We start from the raw sequence: 20,247 nt of genomic DNA, 5'->3' as shown, positions 1-20,247 counted from the left end.
GCTGCGCCCTCCGGCAGTGGGCAGGGGTTGGTCTCCCGTTGCCCGTGCTGTCCTTCCTCCTCGTTTTCTCCCTCCGTTTCCCCCACCCCGCCCTTTGATATTTCCCCCTCCTCACCATTTTCCGCGGGTATATTTAATTATTATTAATTATTAAGCTGCTTTATTAATTCACCTTCCCATGCTTTCCCCGCCTCCGGGAAGCATTCTCGGAGCTTTTATATTGCAGAGATTTTTTTTTTTTTAATGTATTTTTAGAGTGATGCTCTGAGCACTTCCACCTCCCCGCCCCTCATCTCCCACCCGGGCAGTACCAGAGAAGAGAATGAAGAAGTTGAGCATGTCTGAGGCGGATCAGCCTTGCAGGCAGAGAGGGGGGCAGTAGCTACTCAGAGCAGCCCGAGTGCTTGAAGCAGGATTTGCTGGTATGTATGTGGGTCTGGATTTTATGACAGTTCTAAGTGTGAATCTTTTACCGAGCCAGAAAGGAGGGTGAAAGAAATAAATATCTGCGGCTTCATTAAATAAATGCCTGCATAGCTGTAAACCCTGTCCGGCTGTGCTGGAGGAGGTGGTGGTGGGGACACTCCCAGCCATCCACCCACCCCTAAGAAAAAAAAAAAAAAAAATAAATAAAAAAAAAAATTAAAAGAGCCCAAGCAAAGCCCGGAGAGCCGAGGGCTGTGTTGGCGGGGCCGAAGGAGGCGGGGGGCGCGCAGTGCGACCCACCCCCGTGGCGGTGCTATGCGTGTGTGTGCGCCCGGCGCGCCCGCGCTGCCCGCGGAGCCGAGCGCGGCGGGCAGCGGTGCCGGCAGCACTGCAGAGGGGTGGGCACGGCCCTCGCCAGCCCTCGGGGGCTGGGCCCGGGGGTGGGCGAAATGCTGTGCGTGCATGGGGAGGGGGCCGCGGGGGGGGGAGCCGCTTTCTCTCCGCGATTCACATCGCGCCCGCTTTCTCGTCTCGTGTGCATGCCTATCCCGGGAATGGTGTAGTCAGCCCGTATCTGAATTATTTATAGACTCGTGCCAGCTGTTTTTTTTTAATTTTTTTTTTTAAATTCCGCTTGTGTGCACTATTAGGAAATGCGTTTTGCTTTCCTTTCTTCTCAATATATTAATGTCTTTGTTGGGGAGCGTTTTCTATCCCCTTCAGATCCCTCTAATACAAAATTGATGCTTATTTTTCCCTTCAGGAAGGGGACGCTTTGAGGATAATCATGCTTCACAGAAGAACGGCACCGACCTCCAGTTGCATTAAACACAACCTCCTCCACTAGGGCTCCAGGGAAAAAAAAAAAAAAAGAGAGAGAGAATAATTATAAGAATAATTATTAAAAAGGCGAAAGGAATGCTTACTCTGGAACCTGCATTTGACGATCCTCACCACTCGCGCTGAATATCCTCTGAAGTGATTCTCTCCAGCTTTTGAATTTGCACCGCTTCAAGACGCAAGATTGCCACAAAGAAACCTCTATTTTTTTTACAGCCAAATAGGATTGTTTTTTAACTCATTCCCCCACGTTTGCCCCCGACCCTTATTCTTCTTATGTGGATATGCAAGCAAGAAGAGGAGACTGGACATTCCCAACATGCTCTCTCCCTTGATCTGTCCGTCTAGAGGTTCTGCTTCTACAAACCAAGGTAGGGAAATTCCTGTTTCTGTGGTTTTGCTTGCAGCTCATTTTGGTACGCGGGTTTGCCCAGGGAAGATCACTCACGGTAGAACAAAAGGTTTAGAGATGATGCTTTTAGAAGCAGACAGAGGGGAAAAAAAAAAAAAAAACCCAGCATTCACCAGACATGTTGATTCCCTGTTGGCTCATCAAATAGGACATGAAGAGAAGGCTAAAGGGTTTGACTTAGGCACCACGCTGTGAATTGAGGGAAAGTCCCTTGTGATTTTTTTTTTTTTTTTTGGAGGGGTGGGCAGGTGGGGTCTGCGGAGACACGGGAGGAGGAACACGGCTTTGGAATGGGGTAAAAACAAAAAATAATTTTCATCCATCCACCCGCAAATTGCCTCCTCCTTTTCACTGGTCCAGCGGCTCCTTGCCATGCTTTCATGTGAAAGCAGAGCTGGTCAGGAACAACAGGACGTAGAAACGCGCTTGTTGCCGAGGAGGGTGGTGCATTACTGAAAACCCACGCCGGCCTCTCGATCGTGAGCGGCCTAACGCGGGGGCCGGGGCCCGGGGAGTGGCCGGGGCCGCCCCTGGCACCGCGGCAGGAGCCCGCCCAGAGCCGGGGCGAGTGCGCTTGCTTGCGTGGAGGTGGAGGGCTATTTTAAGTCCAAGCACGTCAAGCGACTTAGCCTGAACCTACGAGGCGCTGTATTCAGGCAACTTCACGTGTTTTAATTTATCTCCGTCCTCCTGGTGCTATCAGCGGGCATCGTGGCCCCTCTCCTCCTCGCCCCATCCTTCCCCCTCCCCATCCACCGCGCCTTGCCCCCCCTGTCCCCGCGCCGGCAGCCCCTTCCCCAGCCCATCGGGGGGGATGCAAAATGGCTATCGTGCCGCTCGGCTGTAGATACGCGAGAGATACCGGTGCATCCCGACCGTAACGTGACATGTGAGTCTTTCCGTAAGATGGTGGCAAGACAAAGGGAGCCGGGGGGTGCGGGAGCGCCGGGCACAAGGTGTTGAACGTCTCGGGGTTATTTTAAGCCTCAGCCCGTGCCCGCCGCGCCGCTTCGCCCGTCACGCGTGGGTCTGCTCGCCCCCACGCCGGGAGAGGAGGGGGCAGGGGTGAGCTTCTGCACTGCCCCCCCCGGGGGCGGACCCCCAGCACCCGTACCCGCATCGCCAGCCCCCCGCCCAGGCTCCCCCGAGCCCTCTCCCAGACCGGAAGCCTGACAGTGGGTGGGGGGCGGCAGGAGGAGCGGGAGGCGCTCCCCACAGCAGAGGGAAGAAGAAGGGGGAATCATCCTCCAGCCCAGCTGCGGGGTGGGGCAAGCTCGAGGCACCCAGAGCCCTTGGTGCATCCCGAGCATGCCGAGGCGAGGGCGCGCTTTTCCTACCGCCTCCTTTGCCTGCATCCTTCCAGTAGCTCCCTGCCACATTTCTGAGGGGCCTATTGTTAAAAACCGGGAGCGGTTCCGCGTGAAGGGGTTGAGAGCCACCTTTCCTGACATATTCTGGCTGTGCTTCTATAAATATCTAAGGCTTCCCAGGGTACCCGCGCCTGGATCCTCCCTGCCTGAGCTCTCCCTCCCTCGCCGCAAGTGGGAGTAGAAAGTTTACCTGCGCGGAGAGGAGGGCGTGTGGGAGCCTTTCCCCCGTTTTCCGAAGAAATTTCTCAGGCCTCGCAGCTCCCGGATCTTCCCAGGACCCCAGCACTGAACTGGTGGGGGATTGTAGCCCCCTTCATCGGCCATCGCTTAGCCCTGGAGCCCCTAAAAGCACAAACCCCGGGGGAGGATGCACGGAAAGGGGAGGGTGGGCTGAGTCCCTGCCCCTCTGTCCCTGCTCCGGCTTTTGCAGGCACATCGGACGGCAGAGGGGAAGGTTTTCTCGGGTGCTTGGCCCGGGTGGCAGCGGGGCCAGGCTGCCTGCTCCCCTCGAGAGCGGTGCCCAGCTCTGCCCGCTGCCTGCCACAGCCGCCGGCCCTGCCAGCGCGGCCCCGCCAGCGCGGCCCCGGCCCGAGCGGTGCCGCATCCCTGCCACAGCCCTTCCCTGCCATGACCTGGGCCAGGCTCATGCAGAGGTGGAGCAGGGCAGGAGGGACTTGGGGAGGGGTCCTAAATCTTTGATGCTCAGCCGTGAGATTAAGGAGCACCGGCCCACATCCTCACTCTTTACTGCCCAGTCTCTCTGGCTGCTACCTTTACCTGTGACTTTTCCTCATCTTCTCTGCAAGCTCCGGTATGGGCAAAAGGAGATGTCCACTACCATTGCTTTCCTCACCATCAAGCACAGCTACCTCAGGCTTTGCAAGCAGTGTGTGGAGGCAGCTGATCCCTCCTGAGTATGCAGCATTCCCAGCTCATGGGGTGCTGGTGCTGTCCCACACCCCAAGGCCTTGGGGAACAGAGCAGAGACACAGCACCCTACTGTCTCGGGTGACCTGGTGTGCCCCAGCTGCAGCTCTGTAGAGAGCAGCAGTTTGTTCGTGGGTGCAGGGTGCTCTGCAGGAGGGGAGGTGTGGCTGTGGGCAATTTTCAGCTGCTCACCCACGCCGCCCCAGAGCAGCAGCTCTTGTTGCCTCCATATAGCTTGCTTTTCTTGGGTCCCTCACCACACCAGCTTGTCTCCCAGTCCTGGGTGGAGGTCTGAGCGGGTTGGGACACAATGTGACAGGCTGAGGGCAGAGTCAAGAAATAGCTCGGGGATGGTGAGATTTGCTTCAGCTTCCTCTTGGCTCAGTCATTGTTACACAGGGGCAGATCTCAGCAGAGAAAAGGAAGGAAGCATGGTGAAAGCCACAGCTCCTCTTTCCAGGGATCCTGGGCTCCGATCTGTTGGTACACCTGCTGCACCAACCACTTCAGCCTGTGTCAGTCCTGGTGCCTGTTGTGATCCCTGTGCCAGAGAGGCCATTGCTGAGCAGAGGAAGATGTCAGCAGCAGCACCCAGCCATCCTATTCTGGGCAAGGGTCTCAGGATACCAGCATTGTTGGATGTTGCACCTGTACATACCAGAACATTGTGCAAGAGATCACACAAAGATGGAAAATACAGAACAGGGGCAAAATCTCAAGCTGCCATTCCCATCCAATAACTAACACTTTGACTTGTATTATCCTCATTTTGGATTACCAACTGTCCCTGTATAAAGACCTATCAACCTATGAACAAGCACTTGATCCCCAAACCCTAACCTACACAGTAAAAGGTGATAGAATTAATTTATATTTCATCTTGCTGGGGCTGTTTCTTGTGCTTGGTTTGGAAGAGGGCAGGTGCTTCTGGCGCTGCTCGCTTCTGGTGCCAGAGCTGTGGAGCTGTGCTTGGATTCCCACACTGGACTCACATTGCCTGGGTTGGCACCAGGAATCGGTCTCTCTGCAGTACCATGTGGGAGGTCTGGATTTGATTCCTGGTGCTGTTTTTCATTCTCCCAAGCTGGCAGAGGGTGGGAGCACCGTACAGATAGCACTGCTTGTATCTGCAATGGGCTCTATTCCACATTCCCATCCTTAGGATGCACAAAAGCTGCCTATGACATAGTCCAGACTGCGGTCTGATCCCAAGAGGTTTAATCTTCTTGGCCTTTAGGGAGGCTGCAGCTCTACCTTGCCTGTACTCTACTTAGCAGCGTGGTTTGGTGGGCAGTGGCAAAGCACAGCTACCTTGCAGCTGGAGAACATGCAGAGGATTTTTAAAATTTTTACAGTTTTCTTTTTGTAAGCCACAATTAATCACAAAAAAAAAAAAAAAAAAAAAAAAAAAAAAAAGGATTCGTTAATAGGAAAGATGGACTAGATGATCTTTCCGAGCAAGATGGCTCAGGTTATTGTGATTGCCACCATGGAATGCTCATAGTATCCACTCTGCCTGACATCAGGGCTCTAGGCCTGCCTGACTCTTCTGCAATTCTGTGATTAGCTCTCTTTGATATTTATTTATTCTTGAGAGAAAAGCACAAAGTGGTTGAGAGAAGCACAGCTGATCAGTTATCTGCTATTACCCTGATCTGTCCTCTGTCCACCCATCCACAAGAAGTCTTTACACCAAAGTGAGTCAACTTATTAACTGTCGCTTTGCTGCAGTCAGACAGACTCGCTGCTGCCTTGGGTACCTCCCTGCGTGAAATGAAATGGCAGTTTGAAGATCACAGCACTGAAATACGTAGAAGGGGAATCAGAGCAATATAAGATATTTGAAGCTAAGCATGGCCCACCTACTACTACTGCCTTGTCCCTTCTTATGAATTTTGTCTTTCTGCTTTCTGCTTACAAGGCAAAATACCTTGTCATGGGAACTAAAAAACCCATTTCTCCAACCACAAAGGGGGCTCCACCATCCCTCTGACCTACCTTTCTGCTTGTCTGTTTATCTAAAGACAGGAAAGAAGGTTACTGGCAGGTATGGACTAGTGCTCACTCTGGCAAAATTAGTGCCATGGTGTTAAGTACCTGGGAACTAGAAGATTGATCTGACCAGGTTAAATATTAAAGCTACCTTTCATGTTGGGAAAAAAAATCCAAGCAAACACATCCTTTATTGTTCAGGAGCTTGTTGCTTCCTTAAGCTGCAAACCATAAGCTCCCAGCTAGAATTGTACATCGGAATGTGAACTGGTGTGTGTAAAAGTTGACCAAGTGCAGTGGTGATCTGTGCAAACCAAGCAGTGTGTCTCCATGTACCTGAGGTCACTGCAGAAGAAAAAAAATCCCCTCTCTATGCACTCAGAAACAAATGTATGGCACAAGGCAGTGTGCAAACTGTGCAAATTTAAATTCAATTCAAACCATGGCTAATTTGGACCTCTAGAGGGAAGGCTGCCTTTTATTCAGTGTTTTCTTGGAAACAGAAGAGAACACTGATTCTGGACAGGAGAAGGGACAGACTTCTCTTTATAAAATTTTTACATATACATCGAATATGCTTCATGTGAGAAGAATAAAAACACTTCTTTTTCCGTACCCAGGGTCACCAAAAAAAAGTGAAGAGTGAAAGGGTATGTGTTCTGAGACTCAGTGCAGCTCATCTTCCCAATACAGCTGGTATTTTTAGACTGCAAAGTATGCTGGGTGGCTCTCTTCCCTTTCTAACAGAAGCAAAGACTATGTTTTATATCAATATATATAACCTAGATATATCAATATAGATGAATTGATGAAACATCTAGGGGAAAAGAAATTTTGAATGCGAGTGGTTATTGACACAAAGTGAAAAGGATACTAGCCTGAGATCTCTGCAGCATTCACTCCCTATACCTCAAACGCCATCCACAAGGAAGGTTCAGAACTGAAGAGTCACTGAAAGTGGCTCAGGTAAAAGGTTAGGTTGCTAGCTCTGAATACTGAAGATGTTTCTGTATTCCCAAAGCACGTACAGTGTTACTAACATTGGTATGCAAGGCTGTGCTGAAACATTTATAGGAAAGAAGCACTCTAAAGGGAAAAGCGTGAATTTGATCTTCATGCTTGGTGGCTTATCTGTACTGATTGCTCGTCCACTAAAACAGGTGCAGGGCCACCAGGTTATCTGGCCTGAATAATCCATGGGATATTATTCTGCCACTTCTGCACACCCCTGGCATTTTGGGGTTGTAGGAGCTCACCTCCAATTAACTGTCCATGTGACGAACTCTTAAGTTCTTCTCAAGGTAGCAGTCAGCCTACTCTACTTTGTGTAGCTATTTAGTTATGGTAACAGTTCTTGCTTACTGTACTTCCAGTCTGGATTTTTGAACATGGATCAAGGAATTAAGCAGTGTAACTGCTACCATCCTCCTCCAAACCCACTGCCCAGCCCATGTGTGAACTCTATATACAATCCTCACTTGTTCAAAACAGTGAAATGATCTGTCTAGAACCTATTTACAGATGTGGTTTAGCTCTGCTAAGGAAACTATGTTCTGTTTGAGGGCAGCACTTCTAAGAGAGAGAAGGACTGGGGGGAGTGTGCAGGAGTGAACTAAGACAATGATCACAGAGCAGAGAAAACAAGACCTGTAAAGAAAGAATGAGAGAGACCTAGGGAAGATCAGTCTGGAGAAAAGACAACTGTGGGTGGATCCTTAGCTGTCTGCAAATACATAAAAGACTGTTACAGAAAGAAGACAGGGGCCAATTATTCTCATTAGTCACAGAGGACAGATCAGGAAATAAATGACTTTAAGATGAAGCAGAGAGAATACAGATTAAACATCAAATTAAATGTTTACTGAACTAATGTTTTAGTGACAGTAGACGAGCTGATAAATTTGGCAGATTAGCCGTGACTGACAATATTTAAAGCTAGATGTAGGTGCTGAACTATCATGATTTTGTATCTAATAAAGTCTGTCTCCAGTGAACCTGAGATCATGATATTTGCATGCCTAACCAAACAACTTTGGAAGAAAGATAATGAGGTTGATTTGTCCTGTGTGCAGGTAGGAGAGACTGTCCCATTGGAGGAACCTGATTTGGTTTGGCTCTGTGCAACAAATCTCATATGGTACCTGTAGGAGTCAAAATGATGGTGTCAATTGGTGGCACAGCTTGCGTGTATCAGCTCCCCAAAGATGCCTGCTTTACAAAACCTCTGGTAGGTTGTGACAGCTCATACTGTCCAGGGGACTGGCAAGAGCTGCAGTGTAGAAATCGGGCAGGAGAGGCTTACAAACATGTCTTGTGTGAATGATGCTTTAGCATTTGCAAGCACAGTTCTTGAATCCTGGGATAAGTTGTGCTGTTTTGATTGAGATAGTGTCTCTTTCATTCAGAATCCTCACCTGTCTGTAGCCACTGCTTTCAAGGCTTTACACTATCACAGCATCTGAATAGCTACTGTGCCAAAACCTGGTATTGCAAGGGGAGGGGAGGTTGACTGTCACACACACTGAATGATGTGAAAATTCACACCTTGCTATTGCATGATGTCGTTTTTTTGTCTTGCAAGATGAGATACAGTTTAAAAACACCTTGTGTTTACTCCTCTTTGCTGCTTCTAGGAGATAAAATGAGATATGGGCAGCCATGAGCATTGTGGTTTCTGAGGATCATTGCTTCACTAGCCAGGCTTCGCAGTCACATCTCTCTGTGCTGAGTTGGAGGAACTTCCTGTGCTTTCTTGGGGTTTGGGTGAACATCTCTGGCTGTGGGTTCTGTGAGGGATCTCCTGACCTTGGGTCAATAGATATTCCCCTGCCAGAGGCTAAGGTGGCTGAAAGGGCTGTTCTGAAATTGTGAGTTTGGCCAGCATTGGGAATGTGCTGTGTGGCCCGAGGCCTATATCAGTGTAAATCCTCCTATGCATCAGCAGAAATGGTGACCGTGGTGCAGCCCTGCTGGTGGATTACACTATTTTTAAAAAGAGTGACAAGCATGTAATCCTGACCTCTGGTGGGTTTTTTTGTGGGAATCAGGAATTTTCTATACAGGTGTCCAGGACACACTCAGACTCAAATGGAGGAAATGACACAATATGCTCTCTTATTATACTTAGACTTCACATTTTTATTTAGCTTCTTCTCCTAATCTCTTAGTTGAGGTTGCCATGCTCTTTTGGGAGATAATATATACAACTCTCTCACATGGATGTAGTTTCTTGCATGTATGACCTCTGAAGAATTTGGAGGATTTTTCAAAAGGAAACAAATGTAAAACTACTAAATTCACTACTTCAAAACAGACTAGGAAGTGAGATGGCTACTTGAAGCCAGCTGAGGCAGATAAAATCTCATGTCATAATAAAATCTCCTCTCATGTCTTATCATCATAACCTGATGATAATTTACTAGTGCAAATGCCATGTCTTACATCACAGCTGATTGCCTAATGAACAGAAAATTGTTTTCAGGTGACAGACATAATATCCTCACGGATAGCTTAAGATTGCTGTGGTCGCATGTTGTTACCTCTGGCTGTGGGCCATGAACAGGACACAGTGGGGCTCAAGTAGGTTAGAGATTGAAGCTGTCATAACAAGGGACTATGGTTTCCCTGTGCCATGTGGGACTTCTGCTACTCACAGCTGGAAACCAGGTACTGGAGGTACACAGTGGCTCATTGGAATGCAAAAGGTGAAAGTCCTAAACCAATACCACCTGGAAATGAATTGCAGAAGAACTACTAGGATCCTAAAGCCAAGGGCAATTCCAGCTCTTCACAGCAGTGGTTTTGAAGCCTGTGCAGTGAGAAGAAGGGCTCCAGTGCTGCATGGAGAGGTGTCAGGATGCTGCCACCTGCTCCAGGAAGAGGATGGAGGAAGGGTTGCTGCTAGCTCTTTGTGCTAGGTAAAGCAGGATGTTGTTTAATTGTACACAGCTGGATTGCTAAGGCTTTGCTTAGGAATGCATTTGAAGTGCATTGTGGCAGAGGAAATGCACTAGAATGCACTAACTCGCGGCTACTTGCACGTAGGCATACGCCTGTATGGAAAGCACGTGGGAAGGATCTGCATATCCCTGCACCCCTCTCTCTCCTCCTCTATAATTCTCTATTATTGCTGGCTGCTGTAGTCAGTAGCCTAAGTATCTCAGGGGAGATTCCCTCCTGTCAGACGTGTGTTTCGGCAGAGGCAAGCTGAAACATCAGAGGCTGACAATCCCCAAGGGAGAATCTAATGAAAGCGACAGAATGACATAATCTGTTCTCATAGTCTCTCCCTTTCAGCTCGCCACGTTTTTGGTGCAACTTGAAATTACCCTCTAATTTATTACTGAAAAGGTGACCATCATATATAATTGAAATTATATTGATAGTGTTCTGAAGTGTTGAAAGTCAAAAGTATAAAATCAGTGTGGATGTGGTCTGTGGTACTGTCTTTCTGGAAGGTAGCTTTTAAGAATCAGTCTGAAAGAAACAGTGGTAAATGCCGTGAAAGTATAAATAGAATCCCAGAAAAGAAATTGCAATAATTTCATTAGGTGATGGGACACTGGTACCCTAAACAGGAGGAGACAAAAATTAAGTAGTTTAGAAAAACAGGATAGCTGTGGGATGGCTGCCTTGAAATATACAGTGGCTCTTGCAGAGAGCACTTTGAATCCCTGGTTTGGAAGTTTGTGAACTTTCAAACCAGAGATTCAGAGAGAGATAAAGCCAAGGATTGTGCATTAAACATTTTTAATTTGCACTGTTTCTATGTAGAGTAAAGGGATTCCAAGGCTCTCTGAACTTCAGGACTTGGAGAACTTTGCAGGAACTGAGTGCCTGTACCTTGGTGCTCTCTGAAGCAGCAACTGGATGTCACAGAGGGTATCATACATGACCAACCCTTTCTGTGCAATGGCCCTTTTCTTACTGGAGGGCATAATAACTTTCAGAGACCAGAAGATGCATAGGAGCATAGGAGATGAGGGTTGTTTCATGACATGCCTTGCCTTAATAGTGTTGTATTATTTTTTTTTTTTTTTTGTTAGGGCGTTTTTTGTTAGGACAGATCGATTTCCTGACTTCAGCTTTTGACATTAGAGAATATGATTAATGTTTTTGATGGAAGGGGTTTGGAAATGGGTTAATTGCCCAACAACAAAAAAGTAATTTCAGAGGTTTTGCTAGTTCTGCACTGAGCTTAATTAGAGTGTTTGATGTGTTTTCATGAAAAAACAGAGAAAAGAATAGCTAGCAGCCTGGTGGGCAGAAAGCTAACAGGGTTTTGCATGACACATCCTTATTCTGCATACTTAGAAGTGGGGACTTGTCCCTAAGGTTGTCCTAGCCAAGATGAGGGCTCAGACTACTGGGTCCTCTGCAGTAATGCTTTCTCAGTTGGAATTTTTCCAGTTGGAACTGTTCTACTTTATATAAATGCCTATTCATTGTGCTGGAGTGGGAGTGCTTGAACGACTGGGCTGTGGAGGTAGTTTGTTTCTTTGGCCCAATACAAAGTAATTACTTATAAAAAGAGAATTTATTTCAGCATGAACGAAATGGAGGCACAGGTTCTGTAGCCTGGAGGCAGTGGAGTCCTCTGAGACATGGGAGACCTGGGAGCTAATTCTTCCTCCAAATTAGTCAGTGCAGGTTTGTTCTTGTTCTGCTTTGGAGGCATTTGTTTTTTCCTGGTGACATGACAACAAAATGTTTCATTTAGCATTGAACTCCCGTGCTGATTCCAGGTGGGGAATAAAGTGACATAAGGAGGTGAATTCCTGGGAAACAAAGACCTGATCCTCAAGCAAGTGCTCTTAAACTAAGGATGAGGGATGAGAACTATGGACTCTGTGAGAGGAAACCAGAGTTACTGCTCCAATGAAAATTTTTATAGTTTCCTATAATGTGCAGGTAGCTCTTTACAATTGTCTCCAGGTCTTTAAAATCACGTGGGATTTTCATTGTTGCAGTTCATATCCCTCAGTAGATCCCCTTTCATAGTTTGTTATACATTTGCTTTTATAAGCTTGGTGAGATGTTTGACTTTTATATGGAAAGGGGAGGTTTTCCAGATGTGAACACTGGTTGTGGGAAACTTGTTTCCAGAAGAACCCCAGGGAGTCAGTGGAGAAAGACCAGGTTCTTTGAAGGGCAGCGTAGAGCAGAAGCACCATGGATGTGCTCCAGCTTGCCCTCTAGAAAAGCTAATCCCTATTGACTAAGGTCAAAGGTAGCCTACATAGATGAGCTTTCTAAAAGCTTTTAATTATTTCTTTTGTTCTGCATGTACACATTTTAAGGATGTACTCGGTTGGGAGTTATAAAAGAAAAGAGGTGTATTAAATTATTACTCTTTCACCACCCAGTTTGGAAAACAGTCATGTTCCAGGAGAAATCCAAAATCTACTAATGCCTATTTCTCTGTCTTGTGTTATCCATCTGTAAGAAGACTGTATACCTGATAGTCCATCTCTTTTTGAACGTGAAGGCCTGGAGATTCCTTGGTCTGTGCCCAATGTAATGGTTCTCAAAGGTGATTTGAATTTGCAAGTAACACCAATGTCTCCTTAGGTGAGCTGAGCTGCGATTTATGGATTTCTCAGACCTTGCTTTCAAACCACACAGTGGCAAGTTGGTGCATGAGGTCTGTTGACATGACCAGGTATAGGCTGGTCTGTGGCATCCCACAGAGACCTGTTTCTCTGGATGTTACAGGCTAAGGAGAGATGAGCCAGGGCTTGCTGCTTGTAACACCACTGTGTCCCAGGAGGGAGCTAGTTTAAGAATGCCATCTTATTAGATGTCTTAGTACATTTTTCCTGCATGCATTTAGAAGCATTGCCCATCTTCATCAAAGCGCATCTTTCCTAAGAAAATACTGCTTGCATGATGAAGCATAATAAATAAACCAGAAAATTAGAGAGAAGGTTTGCCCTGACAGTCTGTGGCCTTTTAAGTGCACAGGGTAATACAGAAATCTGTGTGTCCTCTGAACTGACAGTCTTCTGTGATAGTGCAGTTCAGCAACTGTGGATGACAAATTGCAGTGTGTACCTGTACAAGGGTGCAGCTGCAGCCCAGAGCCTGTCTGCACTGTCCATTTGAAATGGGGAATCTTGGTATTGGTTGTGGATTCAGCATCAGACTGGACTGACTTTGGATGTCTGCTCTGTGATACGAGACACAAGGGCTTCCAATATTTATTTGAATCAGCTTAATTTTGAAGTGTTTTTGTTTATAATCTTGTTCACTTTTGTCACTGGAGGGGCATCATAAAGAGCTATTTAGGTACTGTCTAGGCTGCTCTTTCAGTGCCTGCAATGAATGCTGCATTAATGCTTCATGTTAATACAAAAGGTTTTATTTTTTTGTCCTTGTATCTGATGATTTCCTTTTTTCTCAAATGTTAAATAGCATAATTATAAGGATCCAACAGATTCTTAAACACTTATTTTCCATTAAAGTTTTCAGGTGTTTTCTTGACTGTGTAATATATTGCTTTTCCCACAGTATGAAAAAGGAGTAGGTATAGAATCTAGCTGACATTCAGTTTGGGATCAGATTAAGTTATGTCAGGTTTGCTCCCCCAAATCTTCATGGACTGTGCCTGGGAGAGAAAAATCAATGGTCTCTGGTAGAACTGCTTAAAATGATTGTTATTTGGCATAGTTGAAATTTCCATCTGAACAAAATTCATGACTTTTAAAGCAAATTAATTGTGTTTTCTCATAATATGAACTACTTTGAAAGAGTAATATAAAAGGGTTTTAAAGCTGCAGGACAAAACTGGATGGAAAAATCCTAGAACTTGATTTTACGGTCAGAGATCCAGAGGGAGAGGGAAAAAAAAAGGCGTTCAAAACTTAAATGCTCTTCAAAGTTTCAAATTTCCTTAGATGATGTCTAAATATTTAGTGGCAAAATTATTTGGTCCAGTGCTCCTCCTGCGTAGGACAAATCTTTGTGTGTTATTTAGTTGAAGCCTTGGGGTTTAAATAGTTTCTATGCAAAAGACTCGCTTGAATCTTGCCTTTACTGAAATGCCACATTTATTACACCAGCCAAAGAAATATAGAACTTGGATAAAATAATCTGGAGATTATATGTTGCATGAAAGATTAGAATAGTAATGTAAAGAGAAGGTAAACTTAACTTGGGAGGAGGATGTTAAGCTGTGCCTCTTATAACTGGGAATGAGACATGAAACATTCGTACCAGTAAACAGAAGAACATACTGGGGAACAGCTGTAGAACCTGGACCAGAACTTGTGGTGCACTGAATGGATGGAGTTCCTCAGTGCAAAACTGGAGGGCTGGAGAAGATGTAATTGGGAATCTTCTTGTCATGTGCTAGATTGGGAAAGTAAAAGCCCCACTAAGCTTTCTCTTGGCCATAGTCAGCTCCCAGTTAGGTGAAGCTAAGCTGACAACCCCCATCCTGGTTGAGCTGGTCTAGGAGATGCTGATCAGGATTTGGCAGAAAGCGGCCATCCACGGTCAGGTGTTTTGGATGGAGCTCCTCCACTTTAGATAGATGCATAAGTCTGGTCTTTCTTTTTAGCCAGATGCACACTGGTCTCCTGCAGGATGACCCTTGGGCTTCAAGTAAGTGCAAAGTGTGGGGAAGATGTATGTGTGCATCTGTGCCATCTCATGTTTTCTGAACATACAAAGGATGGATGCAGTTTTGTATTTTTATGCAACCCACTATGTTTTTTCTCTCTGCTAAGATGGATTCTGTTATAAAGATTTTTGTCGTGGTGCTAACAACTGTCATGAATCCAGCCAATTCACACATGTTGTGGCTTTTCAAGTGACTTGAGTTGTGCTTAGCTTCCTTTGTCTTTTCTGAGTTTGGAAAGTTAATCAGAAAACCTTCTCTTGATGCTGGTGAGGGGGAAGTGGGCTGACAGGGGTTATGAGAATAGCTTGTGGCCAAAAGACAGATTTATACACCTTGTTGAACTTTCACTGTAAATTGCATTCTGGTCCTGCTAAAACCTGGACCATTAAGGGCTGAGAGAGCTGACACGTTTACCCACACTGGCAGTACATACTCATGGGAGAGGGTGGGAGGGAATAGCTGTTGCTTTATTTTGGACGTCTTTTCTTTGAAGAGGGAAGCTGATGCTACAACCCACTTTGTGTGGTAGATGTGCACCCTTCATCTGGGTCCCAGATCAGAAGGGGAGTAGGCACAGTGAGAGATAGAGTATCCACTTCATTTAGACACTGCTAAGCCACAGCTGCCTTGTAGCTATAAGCTGGGCAGGGTTCAGCAGCCTCTCCTCCATGGAGCTGGGCAGCCGTGGAGGCAGTGAATCAATGCTGCCCAGGGCAAGCTCCCCACTCACCCCCACCTTTCCCTTGTTCTTTCATCTTCTTTTCTCCTCCTACAGTCTGGACAAGCCCAACTGGACTTTATTCTATAAGGCACAGCTTAGGGCCAGGGCAGTCCTGCAGGTGGTTAGTGTGGCTGGGGAGACAAAGCTGCTGTGTCACAGTGCCTTTGAAATACTTTGGGAGCTATTGGAGGCTCTGGTGTCTGGGAGCTGGAGTGTTAGGGGAAGAGTTTTGAAAGGGATTTCATAAGAAGAAATTTTGGAGGAGGGAAAGGGTTTTTTTTTCCCTTTGCATCCTAAAAAATACTCTTTGCACCCAGGTCCTGCTTCTATGACTACTTGCTGCTCAGGCAGCATCTGGTGTGCTTTGCACAAATATGTCTCACAGAAAGACTTTGAAGTAGCCTCCCACCTCCCCCCTCTTTGGAATGAAGGAGGAGGGAAGGCTTAGGCAGCACTGTTTGGAGTAAGCTGATGTTCAGACTATTGGGAAGGTGCTGTGCCCACTTTGAGGGTGTGCACAGGGAAAGGCAGTGTACAGAATGTACCTTGGAGTGATGCTTAAGCAGCACCTGCTCAGTGCTCCCAATTGTTGTCACAGGGCCTTGCCTGCTTCTCCAGGGCCCACTGCTTTTTCTGAGAACAGCAAGGCTGTCACACCCAGCCACAATCACCCACAATCAGCCCAGCCTTGGTCACCACCAAAGCAAACTGAAGCCCTTGAAAAACCTTTTGGCAATTTTTGGTGAGGGACAGATGATGGGGACATGACTGTGAATAATCCATATTGTCTTGTGAATTTAGGGATATACCTTGACTTTACTCTGATGACAAACCCCATGCCTTTGCTTTGTGAGAGTATTTCCACTGGAAATCAAAGAGATTTGAGATACATAGCAAGCTAAGCAGTCATACCTCAGAATAGGATTTGGGGATTAACAGAGTGGATAGTAAATTGAATAGTAGGAGTTAAAATCAGACTGTGCTTGGAAAGAAAGTAGAGATGAGAGGTACACCCCTGGAAAGCAGTAATGCTAGAAATGACACTGGGGTTATACTGGTTAGCAAATGAGATATGCTCTCACAGTACAATGCAGCATCAAAGAGGCTGATGTGATTTCTGGATTGCATAAACATAACTGTTCTGTCTTGAAGCCAGGAAATGTTTTCTTTACATTTCAAGTCATGTTTTCTTCAGGAGCCTCATCTGAGTGTACCTAGTCTAATTTCTGGAGAACTTAGTGCCCCAAAGATGGCAGCAAATTAGAACAAATTCAGTGGAGCAACAAAAATGATTAAAATGCTGGAGGGATTGATCTAAGAGGGAAGATTAAAGTAACTAATTACATTTAGCTTGGCCAAATGACAATTAAAAGAGAGATGTGATGACTGCCTTAAAGTGTGTGCTTAAGAGTGTAAACAGAGAGGAGAGAGAACTAGAATGAGGGATTGTGTAGTGTTGTCAGAGGGGTTGTTGGTCAGATGCCTGCTCTTCACTGCTACAGGAGCTGTGTAGAACCAGAGACTGAGAAGTGGCTGTAGCCAAACAATAGCAGCAAATGAACAAAAGAAAGCACTGAATAGACAGCACAGTTCCTGCTGTGAAATGTGGCAGAGGCTAAAGTACTGTTTCCAGGGAAGTGGTGGTGGACTCATGAAGCTTTGATACAAGTAGTGTCCAGAATTCTCCTGGAGAAGAGGAAACGGGTGTGGTGTTCCCACAGAAGTCCTCCCCCTCTGATTTGCAGGACCCATAGGTAGTTTCTCCCCTCTCCTTTTATCTGTGAATGTGTAGTGTTGCATTCATGTCAGAGTGCAGTGTTTCCAAAAAGATAGTTTGCAGGGTGCAGTGGGAGCAAGCGTTCTACAGGGGTGGGGTAGATGACACCTGTAAGAAATGCTGAGAGAGCCAAACATGTTCAGTCTAGAGGAAAGGTAACTGAGTGGAAACCAAACAACAATTCTTTAAAGGACTGCTATAAAGAGAGGACAGGGGCCAATTATTAATTTTAGTCACTAAGGGCAGATCTAGAAGAAAGTGAGCCCTTGACTGAAGCTGGGAAAAGCAGGACCTGTATGAAGAAGAAGCCTGAGTGTTGGGTGACAAAGAGGTCAGGAGGGGTGGAGGAATTGATAGGAATGTAGATGGCCAGGGGTGACATGAGACACTTGTTTATCACACAGGCATTGTGAAACTGATCTTGATTCAGTAAATTTTCATGTAATTTTGGAGCCTCTAAAATCTTCTTGAGCTTCTGAACAAGATACAGCTGTGGTGCCTTTTCTTGCAGGTTTTGTATGTGTATCATGTGTATTAGCAAGTTTATTAATATTTCTGTTTATATTTTCTTTGATTATAGATCTGTTTGAGTGCTGTCTTTTGCAATGGAGGGTCTGTGGAGGAAATGGACACTTCTTAAAAAAATGCAATGAGGAATTAGTTCCAACAAAGTGTGGATTAGCTGGGTTTTTTTGCCCCTTTGGTATGATTTTTTTTTTTTGAGGAATAAAATAGCCTAATTAGTTAAAAAAAGTGTGCAGTTCTGTATCTCTTCATTTTGACAGGCATGGGAAAATTTGAAGCAAGAGCTCTTATCACTGTATTTCTCATCTAGTTGTGCTTATAAAATTCTGCACATTTTTCATATAAAGCCCATTTTCACATGCTAGGCTATTTCATACATGGAAGTATTTTATACCCGAAAATGTTAATTTCCTGATCTGCTTTTAAGAGTGAGTGCATTTCCAAGTGAAAAGAAGAGGTGAGGATAAGAAACAGCCATTAGCTGGTGCAGTATTTCAGCTGGTGGCTCTAGCCTCTCTAGGTGAATAACTGTGTCGATTGTGATGTGAAGAGCATCCTAAACATATTCTTTTGTTATACCTGTTTGCAAGGCCATTTGTAAAATAAGTGCTTCAGCATAGTTCCTTGTAGGACAGTGACTGTGTCCTGGTGTCACAGTTAGTTCCTGGGCAATTTTAAGAGGAATCTCAAAGAGTGACAGGAGCTCAGTACCAGAGAAATGGGTTCTTGTTGCAAGTTTGTAAGGGCAGTTTTTAAGGCAAAGGCTGAAGCACTGTGTGCAAGTATGGGGCTGTGCTGTCCTGGGCTACGGGGAAGACTCAATTTGTGGTAAAGATAGGAAGCACGTCATCAGGGTTCTCCTACCTGACTGTTCCATGAATTAGCTTTTAATCAAGAGCTGTGGTCAGTAAAGTCATTTTGCTTCCTTGCCCCGGCAGTTTTCTTCCTGCAGCAGTTCAGTGGTCTGGCAAGCCCACCTTCAATGGTGGTTGAGGATAGCAAGTCAGGCTGTCAGCTGGAGTGACTGAAATGCAGGCACAGGTCTCCTGCCTTGCCAGCTGCCCACGGTACCTTCTCGCAAGCCTAGCAAGCTGGGCTTGGACGAGTCTTAAGCAGTAGCAGGATTTGTCAGAGCCCATGAGCAAGTCACTTAGCCTATGTGTGCTGCTGTGATCTGGGATGATGAACACTGTACAGCTGTATTCAGAAGTCACACTTCCTTTTGTGCTTGTGAGGTGTCACTTTTCAGCTGATGATGCCACAGAGTCATACTTACGCTTTACTTGGTCCTAGTTTTCAGAGCTTTAGCCTTGGCATTCTTCAGTGATTTGGCACTTACTGAAAGAAAGCAAGCAAACAAAAGCACCATACAGAGCAGAAAAGCACTTCACAAAGCATATTCTGATGAAGTCAGCTCCTTGAACATCTGCAACAGGGACAGCAAAGCAACCAGAAAAACAGGCAGGGGAATATGATGGGAGATTTATGCTGGCAAATCTTTTGGATGATCTGCAAGATCTGTGCCTAGAGAAGATCTCAGTGATCTCTTACCTGTGAAGCCCTCATCCCAGATTTCCAATGCTCTGCAGCCAGTGTTAGGTTTGCAGATGTTTTATGTGATGTGGGGTTTGGATACAGTAAAATCCCATATCCTCTTAAACAAGTATTGAGCATATTGGTTTTTCCTGATTTCTGTAATGATTTTCCACTTATGCATTTATTTATATATCTTTATTCTTTTTTTGGAAGGTAGCTACTTGGCCATGCAGTTTGTAAGTTGTTAGTGCCAGTGCACTGAGTCAGCCACATGCCCTGGACCTGCAGAGTTCTTAGGAAGAGCTGTACTCCTGTTGCTGGAGTATTGAATGGTGGTGAGTAACTTGGTCTGAAACTCACTATAGCAGAGCAGAATGTTTTTACTTTTGTTAGTTCTGGAAAATCTAAAATGTTACATTATGTCTATATAAACAACACTCTAAATGGCTTCATTCTAGAACTGAGGGGATTTGAACAATACAAAATTATTGTAAAGGAAGTCTGTTTCTTTCCCCAGACTACCTCTGAGTGGCCAAGCTTGACTTCAAATCAGAATGGAGTTGTACTTTTAAACTGCATAAGCTATGTCTAAACACAATCCTCCTCCTCTACAAAGCTCTAAGAAGCCTCTGTTTGGGAACACAGACCCAGCTCAGCTGCTGGCTTAGGGACACCAGAGCTGACATGGACAGCAGTGCCTCTGAAAGGTTTATGGGTAGAGTCAGCAAAGGGGGACACTGCACTGGGTGTGTAAGCATTCATGTGTGCAAGCCCCTGTTAGCAGGTGGCTGCCCTGTGTCCCCTCACCATGCAGCAGCAGCAGCTGATCAGGTTTCCTACCCCGAAGGGCTGCACCTGCCTGCACCCAGCTGCCCTGCTGCATTCTTGGTGCTGGCATTAGGAGACGTGTGCAGGACGTTCTGACCTGCTTCATGCTCAGCAGACGGTGGAAGCTGATTGCTGGAGGCAGCCTTTGGTGTGCCTGCAGATTGGCTTCAGGGATTACATGCAGGGACGTGTGAGCCAGTAGAACTGCAGCATTGGTGTACCACGCTTCTCCACGACTTTCTAGTGCTTGAGGGATGTGAACTGCATTGT

The 20,247-nt window shown here is 46.0% G+C and overlaps 1 protein-coding gene across 3 annotated transcripts in view; it reads left to right on the top strand.

Annotated features, from left to right (window-relative positions):
* The first annotated feature begins 255 nt into the window (after positions 1–255).
* GRIN2B (glutamate ionotropic receptor NMDA type subunit 2B) overlaps positions 256–20,247 on the top strand; it is a 224,606-nt gene continuing 204,614 nt past the window's right edge. Inside the window, exons 1-2 of one of the 3 annotated variants that reach the window (XM_021552888.3) lie at positions 256–422; positions 1,190–1,637. The gene's annotated coding sequence lies outside the window, so the exon portion shown is untranslated. Of the gene's footprint in view, positions 423–707; positions 881–1,189; positions 1,638–20,247 lie in introns of those variants that run through there. The other 2 variants (XM_021552890.2, XM_021552889.3) reach the window with 2 other exon arrangements.

Source organism: Lonchura striata, chromosome 5, assembly GCF_046129695.1.
Source record: "Lonchura striata isolate bLonStr1 chromosome 5, bLonStr1.mat, whole genome shotgun sequence".
In the NCBI taxonomy this organism is placed as follows: Eukaryota; Metazoa; Chordata; class Aves; order Passeriformes; family Estrildidae; genus Lonchura; species Lonchura striata.
Note: the sequence above shows the minus strand (reverse complement) of the source record. Positions and strands in the feature narration are given on the sequence as shown.